General features: G+C 43.7%; 1 protein-coding gene across 1 annotated transcript in view; it reads right to left on the bottom strand.

Moving 5' to 3' along the window:
* nlgn2a (neuroligin 2a) overlaps positions 1-22,312 on the bottom strand; it is a 231,639-nt gene extending 209,327 nt beyond the window's left edge. Inside the window, 2 exon segments of the mRNA XM_031735038.2 lie at positions 21,563-21,658; positions 21,764-22,312. The gene's annotated coding sequence lies outside the window, so the exon portion shown is untranslated.
* Between the last annotated feature and the right edge of the window lie 219 nt (positions 22,313-22,531).

The raw sequence follows: 22,531 nt of genomic DNA, 5'->3' as shown, positions 1-22,531 counted from the left end.
GGAAAAACGGCAAGTGACATTTAGAAATGTAACTTCTAACAAAAGTAAAGGAAAAACTGTACTTTCCAATTTTCCAAGTATAATTCTGACTATAATGATAAAATTGCCATGACTCTAATTATATTTAATCACAGCTTTTTTGATTTTTATAGCCTCCTCTTTAAATACAACATAATCACTTACTGGCATTTGCTATTTGACTTGAATTGTCTCCAATCTCCCACTGTTCAGCTCACCTAACTCCTACTCATGTTTGGGTGGCAGCTTCTCCTACCTTTAATGCCTTCATCTATCATCAGAGAAACTGATCTAATTTCTCCCCTTCTGACTTTGTTACAGCCTTCATTTTTACTGCATTTGCATACTGTTGCTAAAAAGCAAGCGCGAGCTTCACATTGTATCCCGCTGGCTATAAGTGATTAAGGCACTGCCCACTCCAGTCCAAGTCTAAATTAGCATTAGTGTGTATTTTTAACTTTTAAGTCATTTTCCAGTCAGAACCAAGACTTTGTCATAGTTTGCTAATGCAAAGAGCCTCAATGTGCCTTATAATGTAAGGTAGAGACCCTACAATAAGACAGAGACAAGCCCGACAATCCAATGACCAACTTTGAGCAAGCACTTGGCGACAGTGGGAAGGAAAAACTCCCCTTTAACAGGAAGAAACCTCCTGTAGGACCAGCTGTACTCTTATACCAATCTGTACCACAAGATGGCGTAGCGAGTCAGAGTAGCTTCCATTTAACAATTAGGAGCACATTGTCGTTTACAATAACATCTGAAAACATACCTGCAGGTAAAATGCTGCCACCTGGTGACAAAACGTACTATTAAATAAATTCGGCAAAACAAATTTCCAAAGGTAATCACAAATAATGCCATCCATAATCTGATGTTCAATGTTCCTGGCTAAAGAGAATTGTTAATGGTTATATTTGGTTTCGGCTTTTTAAATGCTAACACTCGTAGACACTCACACACACAAACACACAGTAATTTCATGCTCTATGCTCCTATTTCCAGCTTACAGAGCTGTATAGTCTCAACCAGGCCATGGGTGGACACTGTGACCCCATAAAACAAATCACTAATCTGATGTTTGTTTCAACATTTGTTTATAGTGCCGTTAAAGTCTTCTGTTAGTCAGCTTTACAAAATAAAAGCCCTGAATTTCATAGATACAGTATGGCCGATATAAGGTTGCGTGTTTGCAGTGCTGAGGTCGGGCTCTAAATCAGACTGTATGTGTGCTTGTAAGTGCTAATGTGCAGGTCACAGGAATCATAAACAACAAAGCCAACACAGGAGCAGACAGGACCCTCATTAAATCAGTGCAGGTTCACCCCCTATGTGTGCACGTGGGCCCCACCGCTGGATCATTCCACAGGCGACAGAAAGATTGCCTGTGCTCGGTTGTACCCATATTCTCTGCTTCTCTTCTGCACATATGCACATAACCTTCTTCATTCATCCTGCCTTTATTTATCTTCTCCTCCTCCTGGTCCAGGAATAATAACTCCCCTCTGTTGCCTCTAATGTCACACACTTCCCCTTCATTCCTTCTTTTCTTCATTTCACTGCCGTCCACATTAATCCTACATCTGCCTTTTGTTGCCAGCAGCCTTTCTTTTCCCTTCTTATAAAATTCTCTTTCTGACTGCCACCCCCTACACCCTCCACTCTTCTCCTATAGCCCCGATAACTCAAACAGTCCTTTCTTTGATGCATCATTCATGGTTTTGTTCCCTAATGCACTCTCTATCTCTTTCACAGCCACACTATCAAATCTTCATCATCGGCTTTTATCTGGTATTCTGGCTTGCCCCCCCCCACACACACACACACACACACACACACACACACACACACACCCTCCTCCACTTGTAAAGTCTTGTCTTGACTTCTCTGGCTGCTGCTTCTTGCCCCTTTCTATTTCTATCCATGCAGCAAAGCTCAGCCTCTCATCCCTGCTCTTTCAACCCTTTCTTTTATGCTACCTCTATCCTATCTCCCTCTCATTCCTTTTTCCATCATTTCCACCCCCCCACTCCCCCCACCATCTTATATTGCCCCTCCATTTTCTCCCCTTCTCTTCCTTTCTGTCCATCTGCAGTTCCCTGAGGTGAGTGGCTGAGTGCTAATGCCCAGGTCTCAGTAATGGGATAATCCTTTACATCAGCGGCAGCATCAGTCCAGCTACATATCACTCTCTAAAATCCACATTTATCAATAGTAACGGGCTGTAATCTCCGCATCACATGCCATTCATGCACCGAAATGAACACACATCGTACACATACGCTGACCGGATGCCTCAATGTCGAGGCCTAGCCACGCTCCGGGCCTCATTTTGTTTCTTATCAGCTGAATGTCACAACAGAGATTGCTTCTGCACCACTTTTACCTGCTGATAAACAAGCAGCCTATAGGATGTTTATCATCCATACACAGCAGTATGTCGTGTGGCATGATGGAGCAAAGTGTATGCTGTAAAGACAGATATCCAGCCTGAGGCTACTAAACTAATGTCATAACAGCATTTAAGTGCAAGACAAATGCACTAGTGACTACATGCTTATAGACACAATCATGTCATTTACTGCCTCGCATCAGCAGTTTCTCTGCAGACGTCAAGGTGAAGTATGTTACGCACTGTATTCTAGTATGTGCAAATGCATACACACACGCGCGCGCAGGTTTACTCCTGTCACAGCTGAAACATCTGCGCTCCCGAATGACAGCAACGTCTGGGGAGCGTTGATGTGTTGCTTCGACTGTCCGAGTCCACCTGTGCCCAGAAATAGCCTGAAAAACACAATCTCTCTCAAACACCTGGTCTGGGCCTTACATAACGGCCGGGGGAGAAAAGACAAGAAAGCACGGAGGGTGAAGAGGAGTTTAGGCCGAGGGATGTCTGAAAACACCCAAAAACCTGCAGCACGACTAAAACTAGGGGTCGGGGTCAGTGAGGTATGGCATCATTGCTGCATCACTTGAATATCTGCAACCAAAAAGTTATGAGCCGTAAAATGCCAGAGTCTTCTACACCCCGAGCCTGAGGGCTGTAGTGTAAACCACCAGTTAGTTGTTTAAACACTTAGCCTAAAGGTGTGCTACACCTGAAAAGTGTTAATATTTTTTTTGAACCTGTACACGGATAGAAATATAATTAAACATTTTTGTTTAGCAGTCATGCAACAGTTTAGCCCTGAGACACTTTTGGGGGGTTCAGTTATGCACCGTGATGCTTAGTTCACTTCAGGAAACAACCCAAACTCCTGGTGGACCGTCCAACAACATGGCCTCTGATCCTACTGAATACGTTTGTGATAATATTGTCATGAAACACAAAGTAGTACCACCTGAGAGATATACAAATAAATACCACACAAAAGTATATTTCTGGGAAGAAGAGAGGAGGTAGGCAAAAAGGCAAAAAGTTGGAAATAACACAGACTCGTCATGTTTTGTTATATTATCACCTTAGATCAGGTAGAAGGTCCAACTTCTGTGCTTTGACCTTTTAGAAGTAAAACTAATATTGTTCTTGACGAATGAGGCACCAAGCTGTAATTACTGTGAACTTGTCAGTTTGCCTCACGCAAAATATCCCCAAGCCAGACATTGATGTGACGCCTGTGCCACAAAACAACAAATTAATGCAACACTTAAATCTCTTACTTATAAGCCACTGAAGCAGGACTGAGCTATGCAGTATATGCAAATGTGCAGCTGTATATGTGCGTTTGATATGCAGGTATCCAAGCCTTATAGAACAGAAGAATAGAATAGAATAGAATAATCCTTTAATTGTCCCACAAGGGGAAATTTGGTTGTGTGCATACGTTCACTAACCACCTGTTGAACTGAATATTAAATATCTAAGCAGCCAATCACAAGGCAGCAAGTCGAGGAATTTAGGCATGCCGACATGGTCAAGACAACCTGTTCAAATCGAATGAGAATGGCAAAGAACAATGTGAATGTGGCTTGTCTGAGTATTTCAGAAACTGCTGATATCTAGGATTTCCCACACAAGCATCTGTGAGGTTTAGAAAATATCCAGTGAGCAGCAGTTCTTTGAGTAAAAAACCCTTGTTGATGCCAGAGGTCAGAGGAGAATGGCCGGACAGCTTCGAGCTTATAGGAAGGCAACAGTAATTCAAAGAGCCACTCATTACTACCGAGGTATGCAAAAGAGCATCTCTGAACTCAAAATGCATCAAACCTTAGTAGTAGATGGGCTACAGCAGCAGAAGACCACACCATGTGTCCCTGCTGTTAGCTCACAAAGGAAAAAGACTACAATTCGTACAAGCTTACCAAAGTTGGAAAACAGAAGACTGGATTACATTGCTTAGTCTGATGATTCTTCATTAGTGCTCTGACATTTGAGTAGTAGCATCATGATTTGGCATAAACAACATGAGAGCACGGACCTATCCTGCCTTGGTGTGGCTGATATTTGCTTGGCACACTTTAGACCATTTATTACCAACGGAGCATCATTTAAACACCACAGCCTACCACAGCGTTGCTGCTGACCCCGTCCATCCCTTTAACCTCTGAGTGTACTAATCTTCTAATGGCCACTACAAAGAAGGGCAACACTCCTTGTCACCAAGCTCAGATCATCTCAAACTGGCTTCTTGAACACAAAAACTCATTTCTGTTCAGTCCACAGATCTGAATCCAGTAGATCACCTTTGAGATTTGGCGGAACAAGAGATCATGGACCAAGGAAAATTAAGGTAATTCTAAAGGCAAAAAGGGGTCCAACCTAGTGTACTTATAAAGTGGCCAATGAGGGTTGTTGCAATTGTGTATTTACCCCAAATCTATGAATGCTCACAGTGGCGAGATAGTGGAATTACTGAGACTGTATAACACTTTGGAAATGACTGCAGGTCTATGCACAAAGCACTTTGTACTTGTAACTGTAAGCTATGCAGTCTGGGTTTGTGCAGCTGCAAATTCTATTGATCTTTTTTTACCATTTCACTTCACATTTATCCACCCAGGATCCTTTCACTTGGTCTCATCATACATCATTTGAAGATAACGCAGTAGACTGGATGTTAGTTCCCATTTAGTGTTTCTCCGGTTAACAAGGTGCACTGGCAGCAGTGAGGTGGCATCTAAACTACTATTTCGGATATACATGAAGATGTGCTAACAAATGAAATTCACACTAAACAGAACTACAGAAAAGCGGCAAATAGCTATCAAACGCTACAACGCTTTGAATATTTCCAGATAGGTTGGGAGACTGCAAAGAAAGAAGCCTTTCTGCCTGTGCCGTGCTGGGTACTTGCAGACGGGGCTGTGAGGCTGGCATCAGCTGAACAGAGCATTATGAAGATGACTGACTGCAAGTCATAATTTACCACCTCTTCACTGCTTCCAGGTTGAGGATAATGATGGGGATTAAGGTACAGTAGGTAGAAGGGGTGGGTTCTAAAGGAATCGGGTGTCAAAAAGTCTTTTCATTTATCACACTCCGCAGGTCACATCTGAAAGGTCTTCCTGGAGATAGACTCTTTCTACCCTCATCTAGCAATCTGACAGTGTTCTGGTTCAATATGCACACGGGGTGCTTTTAAGGTCAAGGCTCAGTACGCTTTCTGTAAAGTTTTCTTCACGAGTTACATTTTCCAGTTGTTCACAAAGAATATTCTTCCAACTTAATGCTTCAGCAGCAGTTTGTATGAAAAATTTGAATGAATTAACCAAACTTTTGAAGGAAAAATAATGATTAAACTCTTCTCAACAGCACGTCCTGTCCAGTTTTGTTGTTATGCACTAAAGTGTGTAAACCATTCAACATGTGCATCTCTTTCCACCACTACTACTTTTACAGACTGGCTGGAAGTTTCAAAAAAAGCCTAACCAACACTTGCTGGGTGGATTTACACTGTTACAACTGTTACAACTGTTACGACTTCTCAAAGACCACCAGCTAATCACTGAACCATTTTTAGCAATCTGTCATTTCTCACGATCAATAAGTGAAAACTAAAAAGTCAAGAAGAGACATGATAAACACTTCTCAAGCAGGAGTTTTGATGTTGAATAATGTGTCCACTAGTGGGCACTCTGCAACTTCCCCATTGGCAACAAGCAATTTGATTGCACAAACACGACAACCAGGTGGTCCAAGCAGTGTCTGACAGAAAAAATACATCAGTGAATATTTGGGATTTTTAAAAACCACCAGTATTAACCAATCAGTATTAATACCAGTCTTAGAATTGGTTGGGCTCTATTTCCAATCATCTCTCTTGCATGAATTTTGGCTTTACAGTTGGTCTGATCCCCTCTGGGCAGGCCAGATATGTAAGAAATCTGTTTAAATCAGAAGAACCTAACCCCTAACCCTTCCCCCAGCTCTGAGCTGCATTCCACCGGCAATCTGGTGGATGTTAAGAGATTCCTATACATACACCTAAACTGAGTTAGACTGATGAAACGAATACTGCTGGGGGCACAAACCAAAACAAGTCACAAGAAACTAAACTAAAAGTCCAGAGATGGTTTGGTGGTTTCTCAGAGAACGGCGCAACTGGAATTTTTATGGTATTAATTTCAGGCTTTCCTGGTATACTCTGAAATCATGATTGTGCCCAAGGCTAGCAGTAACATTTCTTTTGAGAAGCATATATGTGGTGTTATAACTCTAGCAATCACAAGTCTGCAGTGCTGTTCGAAATGTTGCATTTTCATGGGAATCAAGATCACACAGGTGATGGAAACTTTAAATGCAAAGACACTCAAACAAATTAAAAATGACCTTGTAAATAATGTCAATAAAATTCCTTATCAAGCATTACTCAAATGAACACGCAGATTGAGGCGCTGACAGGTATGTCAATCTCTGCAGACTGTCACTTCGGGGATAAATGGGGCGGGGTTTAACATTACGCGCATCCTGCCTCTTTCCTCGAGTCACCCCTATGCGATAGTGTAATCGCTGACCTTGATTTGTAAAACCCTGGGGAATCGCTTTTCTGTAACGTGTAAAACCTCACTGTTTAACTTGTTCTCAGCTCAGACTCTAAATCCCTGTCTGTCGTGACTGACCTTGAAGTCTGGCTTTGACAAGAGTAAATGTAATAGCATTATAACTGTTGTACAGAGAAGACTCACGAGCTAGACAGGGCACTTGGCAGATCAGATTATTCCCCAAAACATATGTACGCCTGTGCTGTGGTGACAGCTATAGTGGAATATGCTTAGGGCTATGAAACCTGCATGTGTGTATGTGTGTGTGTGTGTCCTCTCATGTGTGTATGTGCGTGACAGGCTGAGCCACAGGAGTCAGTGGTAATTCAATATACAAGACGATGTCGTCGGACGACAAGGAGAACAACTGTTCTCTGCATTTCCCCATTAACAGCGGGTGATAAAAGCCACTGCTCTGCCTCGTTGTCATAACAATTTCCTGAAACACCCACATGCACACACACACACACACACACACACACACACATTTTGCTCCTACATCAATAAGACACCACACACAAAGACGGATAAATGGATAAACGAATGAGCCCATGAGTTTGATCTCCTAAGTTACACATGGCAATAATGTCTTCTGCAGAATCTTTTCCCTCAAGCCTTAGCAACAGCAGGCCACCGCATGAGTAGAAAGAAGACCATTCATCACACCCTTGGGCATGCTCAGCTCCTCTTAGCCCTGGAGGCATTTTGTACCTTTGAATCTTCACTGTCTTTGACTCTTTTTTTTATTTGCAGAAGGGCACAAAAGGATGTACATTTTCATTACGACTGTAAAAGCCACCCTTTCATAAAGAGGCACCACATGTCAAGGTGAGAAGGAACAACAACATACAAAATGGTTGTATAACAGATATAAATACAACTATTACAGGAGACTCTTTTCTTATTTTTTAGTTTGTTTCGCCCAAACATGTGAGCATGTGCCACAGGACAAACACTACAAAGCCTCATTCCACTGCAGGCAGTCCCTTTTACCACTGCTGCTCTTGTGCAATAAAAGAAATGATTCCTGACTAGGTTTCCCTCCCAGATGGTATCTGCCAAAGGTGCTGATGGAGCATCCAGTAGAGCTGTAAGCACCCCAGCCAAGGGGCAAACCCAGCTTACAACGCTGGTGGGTAAGAATATACATAAACAGTAACATAAAGAATCTTCTACCCCATGAGAGCTTAATGTGTGACAAAGTTCCTGCCACCACATGAAAAATATTTTGCTTCTATTTGCAATCCCCTCCACAGTTTCCCAAAGCATTCTATATTTAAGTGACTTACACAAGTGCACACATAGCTTTTGGTTCAGTAAAGATTTCCATGCCTGGCTGCTGGCCTAGCAGGACACCTCAGGATATGAATGAATTGTAACAGTGAGCCAGGTCTTTAAATCAAACCATTCACCCACCCTGAATTGGACCGTAGCTAACTAATTTTCCTGGTTCTGATCCATTGGGCGCTCCTAAATATCCCTTAAGGTGAGGCTGAAAACTAGACAAGGGGCAATGGGTGTAATGCACCATGGGTTAAATGACTATAGACATCAGAGAGGTTAAGGAAATTCATGTGCCCTCAGTACAAGAGCGTGAACATGACACTGCTATCCAACCAGGTCAGAAATGAAGAGCGTTTGTCATTCTGGCCTTACAAGAAGGTGAAGCGGTGGACTTCTTTCCAAAAGAAAAATACAGTAATAATTAACAAATGGAACAAGAAATGATATAGTAAAGTAGGGAGTGGGTTTCCAATGATCATTTAGGAATCCAGTGCTTCACACATACAAACAGACTGCACTTGGGCAGGCTGACTAGTATATTAATGACGGGGCAAGAAATCTCCACCATCCGTGATCGATTTACGAGGGGACAATCGCCTCCCTCCTTTCTTGAAAGTTCAATTGCTGCTAATCAGCTAGCCCTGGCCCTTCCTGTGTCATGTTTCCTTGAGAATAGCTCAATATCAAGGTTGCAGCAGTCCATGTGATCATTCATTTGCCTCTCTATAGATTTCGCCCCACAGTCAGATGACGTGGACTGCAGCTGGTGACTCTATTGCTTCTTACGCTCTGCTGGCTTCACATCAGATCCTGTAACAGGGAAGAAACGTGCCACTATGCCAAGCTTTGACGCGTTAGAGCAGAACAGCAAATACCAGTTGCAGTACAAGACACTGGGATCCAAGTCCAACAGCACAACAACATCACTTGACTCGTTTGAGAGGAAGTCTGTCATATTTCCTTATTAGTCATTTTTCACAAAGAACTTGATGAATTTAAAGGAGTCCTGTAAAAAACTAAGTACATCCTTACTGCTTTTATAGGAATTAATAAGCAGCATCCAGGAGCTGCAAAGTGTGAGGACCTCTATAAAACCAGACCTTTTGGCAGTTTTCTAGTCTGTAGCTTTCAGGTGTGAGTTAACTCAATCCTACAATGTTCCCAGAAGTGGACATCCTAACAAATTCACTCCAGATTCAGACCATGCAACTATATCAGCGTGTTGAAGTTGGCTTAGGTTTGCAAAGTTGACTCTGAACAAAGCACAAGACTTCTGGATCAATGTCCTTTGGACAGATGAGCCCAAAGTGGAGATATTTGTCCATAATGCACAGGGTCATGTTTGGTGAAAACCAAACACAGCAACTGTCAAGCATGGTGGTGGAGGGGTAATGTTTTGGGCTTGTTTTGCACACAGGACCTGTGCTCCATTACCTGCTCTGTAAACCAAAGTATTCTAGAGTCAAATGTGAGGCCATCTGTCACGGCGAGGTGCACCGGTGTGTTTATTAGAGCGGACCCAAAAGCAGACACTGGAGGAAGGAGCTGGTTTGCAAACAGAAGGAGAGCCTTTATTTCGGCTAAAAACATGAAACACCAAGCATAACTATGAAAAACTATGACGAAAACTATGACTAACCATGATAACAAAAGGTAAAACTATGACTATGACTGTGACTAGATGACATGAGGGAAATTGGCAGACGTCCTGACAATGAACAGTAAGAGACAAAGGACTTAAATACACACATGAGGTGATCAGGGGAAGTGGAGACACATGAGGAAACAGCTGACTAGGATGAACATAATGATACACAGGAAATGTAAACTAAAACACAAAGACATGGAAACTGGACTTTCAAAATAAACAGGAAAACATGACAAGACACAGGCATGACAGCATTAACCAGGCAGACCAGAAACATGACAGATGAGACACAATAAACAGCAAGGGGAACTTTAACACATGGGAAGACGACCCAAAGGAGACCTGCTAAACAATGAATAATAACTACAACTAAGGAACCTAGGGCCTAATGCCAAAAGGCCTAACTATAAACAATGAATGTCAAAATACAAGAAAGCACAAGGCGCTGGGTCACACGACCCAGGACTGTGACGCCATCTGTATGACAGCTAAAACCTGACTGGAACTGGATCATGAATGAAGGTGTTGCAATGGCTCAGACTGATTATAACCTGACCATAAGAGAGCTTCACATAAACGAATCCAAACAAACCTCAATGAACTAAGGCAACACTGTAAAAAGGAGCAGGCGTGATGTTATTGCTGCTAAAGGTGATTCTGCAAGCTACTGCACAACCACATTTTATGGTGTGTACTTAAGTTTTTCATAAGACTGGGTGAAAATGGTCTCTCAGATAGATCAGTGTATCTGCAGAACACCTTAAACAACAATAAAATAACATTATATTGAATATGTCTGCCTTTCTTTCCTCTGTTTTACAAATGAATACCCCACTTAACAGAAAAGAGGATTTCACTACAGGGGAAGTGAAGCAAATCTGGATAATGAATGTTAACGGTAATAAAAGGAGTGAAGAGGTCGTTTTAAAGAAAGACTAAAGGCCGGAACAAGAGGTACAAGAGATGTAAACAGAAAAAAAGAGAAAAAAGATGGAGAGGATGTTGTGGAGGGAGTGGTAGAGAGGCTTCCTTCCAGGCTGACCTCTGAGCACCCCCTAATTGGGCAAATCTTTAAGTAGGTGCCTGGCACCCTGCTCTGGAGAACAGGTTGGACAGAAAGCAAGAGAGACAGAGAGACTTAAGGAAGGGGGGGAAACATTTACAGACACAAGAGGGGCACCATGGAGAGGTTGAGCTATGTGAGCGCAAAGAATAGAGCGGTCAACTCACTAATCTGTACTTGCCTTAATTCCTCATTCCATGCTGCCCTGCCTTCAACCTATGAATAGCTGAATGACTGCTGAAAAAATACATTTGGCTTCCCATGTTGACACAGCTAGTGCAGACCAGGGACTGTTTCTGTAACAGTGAGGCCAATGGAGGTGAAGGGCCATTATAGAAAGGGAAGAGTGCTCTTTGAGGGCCTCTCCAAAGGACTAATTTATGAGCATGCTGATCAATGGGTTAATTAAGTGGAGAGAGGAGAAAATGGGGCAGCCAGGGAGCTGAGTAACCACTGGAAAGGGTGATAGAAGGCCAAATGGGTGGAGGTTAGGCAGGGAACAACAAAGAGGCAAGCAGATTTTCCCAGCTGAACACCCAGAGGATGAGGAGCCCACAGTGGGATTTGATTTCCCTTGTGTACCCAACTCAATCGACTGGGCCCATCCAATAACTCTCTGATGGAAATGTCTCCATGTTAGCGAGGATCGTGAACTATTGGCTCACCTGCTGGAATCAATACAGCCCCACCTCTTCAGATTTATCAAAGTCTGACAAAATAAGATGTCACAATGCAACCTGTGGTTCAGACTTTCACAGACATCTGGAAAATCAATTCAGGTATTTATGAACGCAATCTGAATGGGAGGAACGCACACGCCAGGTACACACATAACTTCCATAACACACACCCTCGTGGCTGTTGTGTCCTCCAGAATGCAAAGCATGTCCTCTAGTGAGAGGAATCCTTGAATTGTTTTTATTCTCCACAAAAGAAGAGAGAGGAAGGGACAGTTAAGAAATAGGCCTCGGAAATCCTGCTGACTTGCAACCTTCTGAATCGGCACTCTCTTCTTCTACACCTCTTGTAATTTTCAAGTCGCTGGAGTTTAAGGCCGAAAGGAAAGAGACTATTTAATGTCGGCACTCACAGAGATCTTCCCAGGTCTCCATCTTTGCAGCAAAAACGCTACTCATTTTAACAGTGTAAAAGGGACACGTCCTAACATCCCTGAAAAACAATCTCACTACTCATTAGGCAGTAGCACCGGTGTGTGATCAAGGTTACACTCCCTTACCCTGCCTAATTAAGGTGACAAGACCCTACCGTTCTTCCACTAAGCTGTTACAGTCTCTACATGTAGCCTATACATTACTGTACCTATTACCTTTATAGTTCATGCTCCCTATACTTGCTTTTCTAATATTTTATATTCATATTATGATCACTATCAACCTCTTAAATTTGTGAATCTGTTACACCCAAAACCTGAAAAAGAAAGTTCAAAGTTCTTTTATTCAAATTCTAGACAGTCAGAAGGGACACATCAAGGGCACAGCGCAGGGAACATGAGTCATTTTTACCAAGATACTGTAGCCTGAGGGTAGCAGATAAGTGCACTCAATAAAGTTTGCTACGAGTCAGAACAGTGACATTTATGTTCCTGGTGCTGGGAGCTGCTACCTGTGAAAATATGTTCCGAGAAAATCTGCTCACGCGGGATTGTTTTTGGTCCAAAAGCGAGCCACACAAGACTGGAATTTAGCCTCTTTTTCCTGCTATCATTTGTCAAGAGAGGAACTGCTACAGCCTTGAGAGACAATCCGAAGAGCCACAGATGAATGATTCAAACAACATGCATTGTTTTCCATGAAGGATGGAGGATACACATGCTGCATCCTTAAATATTAGGACAAAACAAAAAGAAAAGTGCCTTTAGTTCAAATAAATCAAAGGAGAAAGGCGTGCAGAGGGCTTTGAGGCATTTGCTTAGCGTGTGCATGAAGGCGAAACCTTTTGTTTCCGTGTGTGTCTGTGTTGATGCGTGTGTGTGTGTCCCTCTTCATCCTGAGGGTTTTCTTTGCTGATTGTGACAATAACAGTGACGATCATCGCCTGCTCTGCATCACTGAAAGCGCAAAAGTGTAACGCTGCCATTCTGCCGCTCATTCATCACTGTCGTTCCACTGCTTTCGTTCATAACCGGCAAACTCTCGTGCACGCACGCACGCGCGCACACACAACGTAGCGAGAGGCTGTCAAGTAAGAGACATTGTAATTCACAATGTTAAAATGGGCTTATTCTTTTCATTAGCATCTGCCATCAGGACAGCTAACAATGCGTCAACTGGAGCTAGACAGCGTGCAGTGTATTGAAGTGAACGCTCGATTTATTCAGAGGAGGAGGGGGGGCGGAGGCTCGGATTTTAAGGTGAGGTTGTGGCATCCTGTATATGCCCACACACTTCCACGCCTCAACGAGAAATGTTTGAGCTGTATAGAAGTTAGTGACTATGGTGCCGTAAACAGTCCGTCCACAACTCCTGCAGGCAGCTCTCTAAACAGCAGCGGTAACCTCTGAGAGGCGGACAGCAGAGACCGCTGTATCTGCATCCTCAAGTGTTGCCATTAGCTGGCAGCTCTGGCCATGCCTCCAACACAACCACCGCAACCCACCGTCACTTATGTCACCAGATGGACATCAAATGGGTAACAGTCTACGGGACAGCCACCAGCTATGCCAACTGGCTAGGCTCATTATGTTTGACTGACTGAGATCCGTGTCTTTGTGTGTGTGTGTGTGTGTGTGTGTGTGTGTGTGTGTGTGTGTGTGTGTGTGTGTGTGTGTGTTTGTTCCAGCTCCTGAGGGAAATATGTGTGTTTTATAACAACCCACATCATTATACAGTACAGCCACAGCGATAACACTTCAGCATGTTGGCCAACACAGCCACAACTGCTGCTGCTGCTGCCTCCTCTGCCAGCATTACCATTCAACTGGTCCTTCTCAAGCTAGTTGTTAGGGCTTCGGCTGACAGCTCATACTAATATATGTGGTGGTGTGTCAGCCAATACTAATGTGACTAGAACAGCAGGGAAGAGGGAGCATATAGCAGATGTTAGAAGTGCAAAATAGAGATGGTGCTGTTGTAATGTTGTGGCATCCCTCTCCCCGCCTTGCTCTCCCGGCTCCGCAGTCTGTCCCTTCACAGCCCACTTTCCTAAAAAGCTCTCCTATTTGCTCTTTAGCTTGTTTCCTCCACTCTTTTAGGGTTTTTTTTTTTTCCAGAGTGCGACATCTGAGGTCACTTGACTTTCCGAGCACACTTCTACCTTCCCTCGCTCTGTATGTGTCTGAGGTAAGAGAGCAGGGACAGCAGCATGCCCGCCTGCCTCCACCTGCACCTTGACCTGGACCTTGTTTGCAATTCTGTGGGTTTACTGTAGAGTACTGGCCAGGACGTGGCCAGCCCTGCCACTGAGAAACTGTCAATATCATCTCACTCAAATTTATATATATATATGTGTGTGTGTGTTTTATTTAACTACATTTTTGTCATCTCAATTATTTAGCATGATTCTTCATGTTATTGTAAACCAGGGGTGGGCAACTCCAGGCCTAAGGGTTGGTGTCCTGCAGGTTTTAGATGTGTCCTTGATCCAACACAGCTGATTTAAATGGCTAAATTATGTACTTAACATGTCTTGAAGTTCTCCAGAGGCCGGGTAATGAACTAATCATTTGATTAAGGTGTGTTGACCCAGGGTAATATCTAAAACCTGCAGGACGTCAGCCCTTGAGGCCTGGAGTTGCCCACCCCTGTTGTAAATGATACACGGGTTGGGCAATTCATTTCCTGAAGCACTGACATGAGAAACTGGGAAGCTGTCAAATGCTTTGACTGATCAGGCAGAACAGAAAAATACTACAACCAGTCCATCTACCAGTGAGTTGAACCCAATTCTGCTCAACATTACTTTGATCTCTTTTTAAGCTTCATGGTGCGATCCTCCACAAGTCGTAGTTTGTCATGTTGCCCTTTGGAAACATTTATTACCCAGCCTGTACTATAATATAACTAAACTATTTCCTATAAGTTTATTTAAATTACAGAGTTGGTCCCAGACTAGTGGTTCTTTAATCCCAAGGGCAACTGCCAGGAGACTCAACACCTTTGTAGATCATTGTGGCAGTGACAGGGAGAGATGTCCAACTGATACATTGGTCATGTGTCAACAGAAGCAGTGCCAGATATATGATGCATTTAATCCAACCCGTTGCTGACTCTGCTGCTGTTGAGTCCATCAAAACTGTATTATGCTTTCTATTACGGACTTGATTGTGCAACACAGTTCAACAGAGTTCCAAACCTCTGCATGTTTTCTGTTTAAGAGGAAATGTTGAGCTGGAGCCAGTCTGCTCTGTGAAACTGTCAGAGGGATGTTAGCAGTCCCGATGGCAGGCCGATGGGTGTTCTGGGTGGTTTCTCACCGTCTCTGTGTCTTCCTTTGGCTTTTATCTCTCTAAAGAAATAAGAGGAGTAAATGTTCATTGATCTTGGCTGGTGGTCAGCCTGGTTCTAGCAGGGGGTAGGAGGAGCAGTGATGTGAAGGTTGCTGCTGCTGTCGGCAGGAGACTCGGAGAGCAAACTTTTTGGTTCTCACCCCCCCCCCTCCATAAAAATGTGTCGGATCATTCAACCTTGATCTAACCTTAATGAGTACTGAACGCCTCAGGTTGATAGACGGCAGGAGGGTTTGAAGACGAACACAAGGCAGAAAAAAAATGAGGAGCGTGCAAGCTTGTGTGTGTGTGAGCGTGAGAGTGAGTGAGAGATTAACAAGTGACAAACAGCAGAAAATGCTGCAATATGAAGAAATAGAGGACGAGGGAGGAAGAAAAGAAGTGAGACGAATAACAGCTCTAAAACCTTATCTCCATCTTGCACCCCGGCCATCAAAGATCTCTTTCACCAGTTTCAAAGAAGAGAGACGGGCCTCTGTGGTGGCACTGTGGGAGAGCAGCACTCTGTGAGAATAGCAACAAAACAAGACACACTGGCAGGCTGAGCACACAACATGGAGCTACTCACGTCACAGAAGAGCCTCTAGAATATAAACTCTTACCTTTAAATGCAAAGGCCCCATGTGTGTTAATGTGTGAGGGAAAGAACCTCCTACTTCACTGTATATACCGGAAAAGACGAGACAGGCCGGTGCTTAGGCTCGCAAGTTTCTAATGGAATAAAATATCTGGTCATAATGATTTCGTGTCAAGCTTCTGCACAGCACCAGGGAACATTGTTTATTTGGCTTTATCATGGATAAAGAAAAAATGCAGCCTGCAGCATTTTGGGCATTGCAGCAGTCGATATGGTGATGTCATTTGTTTATTTTATTTACTTATTTATTTATTTATCAGGCTACCTATACAAGAATATGAGCTGGTGCATTCTTACAAACAACTGGAATTGGGGGGGGAAAAAAAGAAGAAGACCTTCATGTTTGAAATCTTTGAGGGGCTTAGCCTTCCAAAATGATGCTGCCATAGCAACGACACAGAGTCCTTTACAAAAAAAAGAAGAAAAAAACACCTAGACTCCTCTGAAGCAAATGAATGACTGCCACAGATGGATGCCGAAGAGAAATAAATGGATATGTCAATGAGAAATGAGGCATTAAAGGAGTCGTGCAGAGTATATATGATAATACAAAAGCCTACTGTCATTATCGGAGAGCGCAAGCAGTCCAAAACTCATCTTATATCATGTGTAGAGAGCAGTGTCCTATTAGTGCTGGGCTACTGGACAAACACATCGGCAACGAGCGAGAGTCCATTTACACATCTTTTTGTCAATAATTACAAGTAAACAATTCACTTCTTTCTAATTGCCACACACAGTGGTGCCTGCGTCCTCCCTGTCCGTGTACTGTACCTGTGTCAAAGTGGACCGATTCTCATTGTTATCATTATTATTTGTCCTCTGCCATATGTCTACAATCCATTTGATCCAAAAAGCCTTGGTTTCAGCCTGGTCAAACACTCAGTTTTAGACTGTTTTTTTCTACCAGTGGCTCTGTGTGACCTCACTGAGAGGGGCCCGCCCTCATTTAAATATTCAGCTTACAAACCCTTCACATTTGCAGTTTGCAAAGAACTGCCAATAAGAAGAGCTTTTGCTCACAGGGAGGGGCGGGGCAGTCAAAACCTGCTGGACAAGATCAAATTACCAGCATGTTTGAGTACAGTAACACAACACGCCAGTTTGGACTGTGCTCATGTGTCCAATAAACTAACAAGCGATCCAGAAAACCATGCTAGGTAATCTAGTTGTGTGTCACCCGCTCTTCACAGAAACCACTGCACTTTAGTGTCTGTGCACTCTGACTATTAAACATTTTGTAATGCCCATTTGTTTGTAAAGCGCCCTTTATTCCATTTCTTACTTTGATCCATCAGATTGCTAATTTTGACCTTTTTTGTAATCTGCCGCTGCGACGCACCTCCACTAACGTATTAGCAACGACCTGTTTCTGGACTGATAGGAGCCACTCTACTTCAAGAAGGAAGAAGAGGCACGTTCCCATTTTAATCAGCCTCTTCCAATTCTTCAATCTGTTCTGGTTTAAAGAGCGGATCCACTGTTGAGCTACTCCGTTTCAACAGTGTCACAGTCAATCAGCAAAACAGAGAAAACAGGTTCGGCTTGCGATTAGCAGTAAACCGGATGAGATCACGGAAACTGGTCTGGTTAGAATGTGCTTACAGGCCACATAGTCCCGTGAAGGCATAATGAGATTCAGTGACACATCCATTAACTCTATGTTCCATGCTCCTCTGAGGCTTAGATCCTTCATATGTGCAAACAGGCTGCCACAGTTATTTAATATTTCCCTGTTATACATCCAATAATTGTCCAGTTTGTCACAGTGCTAAAAGTTAGCTGGAGAGTAGAAGGCAAGTTCACATGTATGCAGATTTTAAATTCTTCCAGTAGTCCTAAAAATGTCTTCATGCGCCTTCAAAGTAATGAGTGACACACATACAAGCTTCTCCTAACAGAAGGAAGGTATGAACAACAGCGCCTCCCTGAGGACTTCTGTGTACAGCCAGCTTTACTAATTCATTCCAACTTTGCTAGACAAACATTTAATTTCCCCAGCATTCATCAGATGAGTCTCCAGTTCTCCAGACAGCGCGTCAGCTGTCATAACGCTGAAGATCTCGCAGCCTAAAATTAGCACCAGCTCCGATTACTCCACAGCGAGAAGGCTTCCTAACCCACTGGGAAACCTGCTGTCACTGATTTGTCAATAGCAAAAAATAAACAGTGAGGGACAAAATCAGACGCAGTAACACTGACAGGTAGGGCTTTTTAAAGCGCTGTGAAAGCGTGTGATCGTGATGACCATTTCATCGCACTCTGTCACAACACCACCCTGCATCTGTTGACTGCTTAGCGACCCGTGCTAGGAGACATCAATCTACTCGACGGCATGCTTTGAACACTTCAGCCCCATCTGCCTCCGGCTCTGCTGCATCTTGCCCGGGAGGGCTGGCATTGAGCAATGATTTCATGGGCTCTGCATGCATTTGATTAGGACACACACGGAAACACACAAAAAAAGTATGATTTCTTGCAAACAAAAGCATATAACAAGTTCATATAAATGGATAAACAGTATATGGCAGAAACACTCAATCGTATCTTGAGGGGCTGTGGTCAGTCAAAGAAAATCTATTTCTGAAATGATACTGTACAATGCTTCAACCAAAAATCTGCTTAACTGAATCGACAGCAGAGCACTGACTACATTCTACCTGCTGCACTCTCCTGCTTTACCTTAATGAATTATAGATAAACATAAAAACCCAGCATATTAAATCATTTTAACCTAGTTATTTTACACTAAGGCGACACCAATGGACAGCTGACCTTCTGCCCATGTTTGCATGATTTCCAGAAACAGAACTACAGTAACTGGTGATCCCAACATAAGATGAACATGGCTAACAGGCCCCATTACATGCTTTTCTGTTTTTAAGGGGAGAGAAGGCTTCACATCCAGCTCGGTCTGGGTCTAGCTGCTGCTACTGGCGAATTCCAGAGCCGGAGAAGATGCTAAATGCCAAAGACACTGAAATATGTGCCAACTCTGATACATTTACTCCCAAAGCCTCAGGCCTGAAGCACAAAAGTTGGCCAGCCATTTTCAGATGATATACTGTTTTGTTTGTTGAAGTGCGATATAGCTGACGCTTGACTCTTTGGCCTTCTTGGATTTTTTCCCCAGAAAAAACTGTTATGCAGACACTCCAAAGTCTTATTTAACATGTCCCTCTTTTCCAATAATCTGTGGTTCTGAGAAACAGCCCATGTATGGACAGATCTGACAAGTGATTTTAACCGGAGAGTATCAAAGACGGACACAGCTTCCGGGTCTAAAAAGGGAAGCCGACACAAAGTGCCTTCAACCTGCATTCTTTCTAATGGCAGGCAAGGTGTGACTTTTCTGGTTGGATTGAAGTCTACACAACCACAAAACAGAGCTTGGCTCCTTTTGTCTTTGACCTCAGTACACTTCCCTGATGACTTTATGAGCTAAATTGTTAGCTTTAGGTCATACTGAACAGAACTGTCCATTTGATCAATTATGAGAGGCAGAAAGAATGACTATTCAGGACATGCTCATTGGCTCAGGAGTTGAGATTAATAAGCTTTTATCCAATAAGTTTGTCCAGTTAGGGTGTTTTCACACCTATAGTTCGTTTACTGTGGTCCGAATCACTTGATGAGTTTGTTGACTTGTAGCTTCTTCCTGTGGTTTGGTTTGTTTACACACAAAGAAAAATCCAAGCAAACAAAAATGCATGACTACAAACCACATGAGAATGAGTCCCCTCATTGGACAGATGTGTCTGGGGCAGGAGCAACAAACGTAAATACAGGAAGATGGTGCTGTGTTCTGGACTTCTGGAGAACACGGAGAATTTACCTGGCTACAGGAAATTGTAACATATATCTCGTACTTTAATTCAGATTTGGGTCGAATGACGTTCACACAATAAACGAATCGCTCTGGAGTTTGTTGGGAACCGTACCAAGACCACCTCCTCCAAAGGATCTTGGTGGATCCACCTTTTGCTCTGTCTCAGACCAGCTTCAGCCACCCCAAGACCGTATACTGGGTAAATGGTCATGAAACTGGTGCTAACAAATTGGATCCAACCCAGAGTGCTACTAATGTTAAGTTTTTCTCCTTCAGAGGTTATACCTGGCTGTCCAACCAATCAGAATATGATCATATGTGACTCAACCCAACCAGCCAACCTCGAGATGACAGCGATAACATCTAGAGGCCAACTAATGCCAATTTTTAAAGAGTAAAAGATTCTGATCTTCATATACATATTTATACTTACATTTATACACTCTGCAATGCCAGGTGCTCAGCTGCAATGAGCACCGAGAGCATTGTAACAATGGAGCCAGGATGTACTAATATCTTTCCCTCTATTTCATTTTTATCTCTCTCTGTGTGTACGTATCGCTCGCTCACACAAATGTCTGCAATTCCTCAACAGACTGCATTAGCACGCCACCTTTATCCCCCTTAAACATCTCGGCGGGTCTTCAAAGTTTCTAGCCGGTTGCTGGCGAGGTAAATAACAACTCCTCTGTGACAACATCTATTTAGCACAAGGACACATTTCCACATATTTCCCTCTGCCTCCATTTAAATGCTTTCTCCCCACAGAGGAGATGTCCCTATCTGCTATATAGGGCAGGATAGCTGCCTAAACCAAGGAGAGCCTTCCCCTTCTCTGCTGTAGATAAGAACAGAGGTCTTCTTGTCCCTGTTGAATTCTATCATCTAGAAGGCCCTGCTGATCCGAATGCCCCACAACATCAGCCACAGCATATAAATGCACCCCATTCTTCGTGCTGTGTGTCTGTGTGCATTTATCTGTGTGTGTGTGCGTGTTTGTAGGGGTGCATTTAGAGGAATATGTTCTCATGGCCAAGGCGTTTCCTGGGGTCTTTTGAGAATAAAGGTCAGATGAAAACAGGCTCATATTAAGTTGCTTGCGAGAATTCCCATGGTTTCCTCCTTCATCTCTATCTTCCAGATAATGCCCAAATAAAAAGATTTTTTTTTAAATGCACAATGAGCAATTCTCTGCAATCTCAGAGAATCTCTATTGATTAAAAAATGCTACAAATGCTGCATGTAATCCAGGGGCACAGGAATAAGCTGAGCCTGACTGAATAGCAGCCTCTGTTTCTCTCATCCCACCAGAAGAGCTCTGAGTGCAGGTCCCTCATTAATGGCACAGCGGATGCATCTTCTGTGTGATTATGGAGGAGCTCGTCTGCACGAAGCGTGGTTCATTCTCAACAGGTCCACAGAACATATACATACATTAAAAAAAAAGCATGCTGGGGAAAAAAGACTGCAAGTAACACAACATATAATTCATTCCAGGCATGTTTTTTAGGGGTGGGAGGTCAAAGCATCCTCTCACTCAGCTGCTGACACACACTTTAGATATGAATCAAATTCGAAGAATTTTCAGTGAGAATAACCTCAATCAGCATCCACCATGTAAAACCTCAGCCTACCTGTTAATGTGGGATCCACGGGTGCTGGTAGGGCGCCAGATTCCCACTGCTGTTCTCTTCTTCAGATTTCGTCCTTCTCCTTAAACCTTCCGCCAGCTCGCGGGAAAAACAAAGATAAAAATGAAAACAAATAAAAAGAAAATAGCTCAAATACTTTGGGGAGGGAGGGGAGGGGGGAGGTCCCCCTCGGCAGGGCTCTACCTCGTTCAGTCCAGCCGGGCCGGCAGGTGGGACTTCATGGCTGGAGACGATGACAGAGTGGAGACTGAATCCCAAAAATAAAGCTGCCTCTACTGCAATACCCACCACAAACAGCTCGGTTTAGTAGGATTCTCCATCCGAGCAGCCGAGCTCGGGTTGGTCCCCGCAAGAAATGAATTTCTCTGCTGACAGTCCAGCGTGCCACAGGACCAATGTCTCTTTTTATCGAGGCCTTTAAACCGCAAAATAACCCCGAAATAACCCGGACGTGTCTGCGGGGACTCGGCGGATTTGACAGCCGGAAAGTATCACCTGTGTTGACCAGTGGTCTCAGCTACTCAGTTTTACTCTCTCGGTCTGTGTTTTCTTCTTATTTTCCTGGACGTCGACGATAAATCCAAAATAAATCCCAGTAAAGACAGCCAAGACACTGCCGAGCTTCCGGCTGAAGGCTCGGCTTGCTTTAGCTCGTCTCAGAAACGGCGGACGCACAAATCGCGGTGCTCCGGCAATCTTGAAGAGAAGGATGCTGCCTCTGCCGCTGCTGCTGCTGCGAGGATGCCGTGACCGCTCCGGCTGGCCGTCGCGCGCTCGCGCACGTGCGCACCCTCGTAAAGCACGCACGCAGGCAGGCAGGCACGCTCGTCCCCGGCTTGTGACGCGCGCCGCAGTGTCCTCCCTAGCAAGCCGGTCGCCCTGGCAACGCTTTCCTCTGACCTCAATATGGTCGCTTTTTCTATTAAAGCGTGTGGCATTCAGCGTGCTTTC

Source organism: Oreochromis aureus, linkage group 3 (assembly GCF_013358895.1).
Source record: "Oreochromis aureus strain Israel breed Guangdong linkage group 3, ZZ_aureus, whole genome shotgun sequence".
Lineage (NCBI taxonomy): Eukaryota > Metazoa > Chordata > Actinopteri > Cichliformes > Cichlidae > Oreochromis > Oreochromis aureus.
Note: the sequence above shows the minus strand (reverse complement) of the source record. Positions and strands in the feature narration are given on the sequence as shown.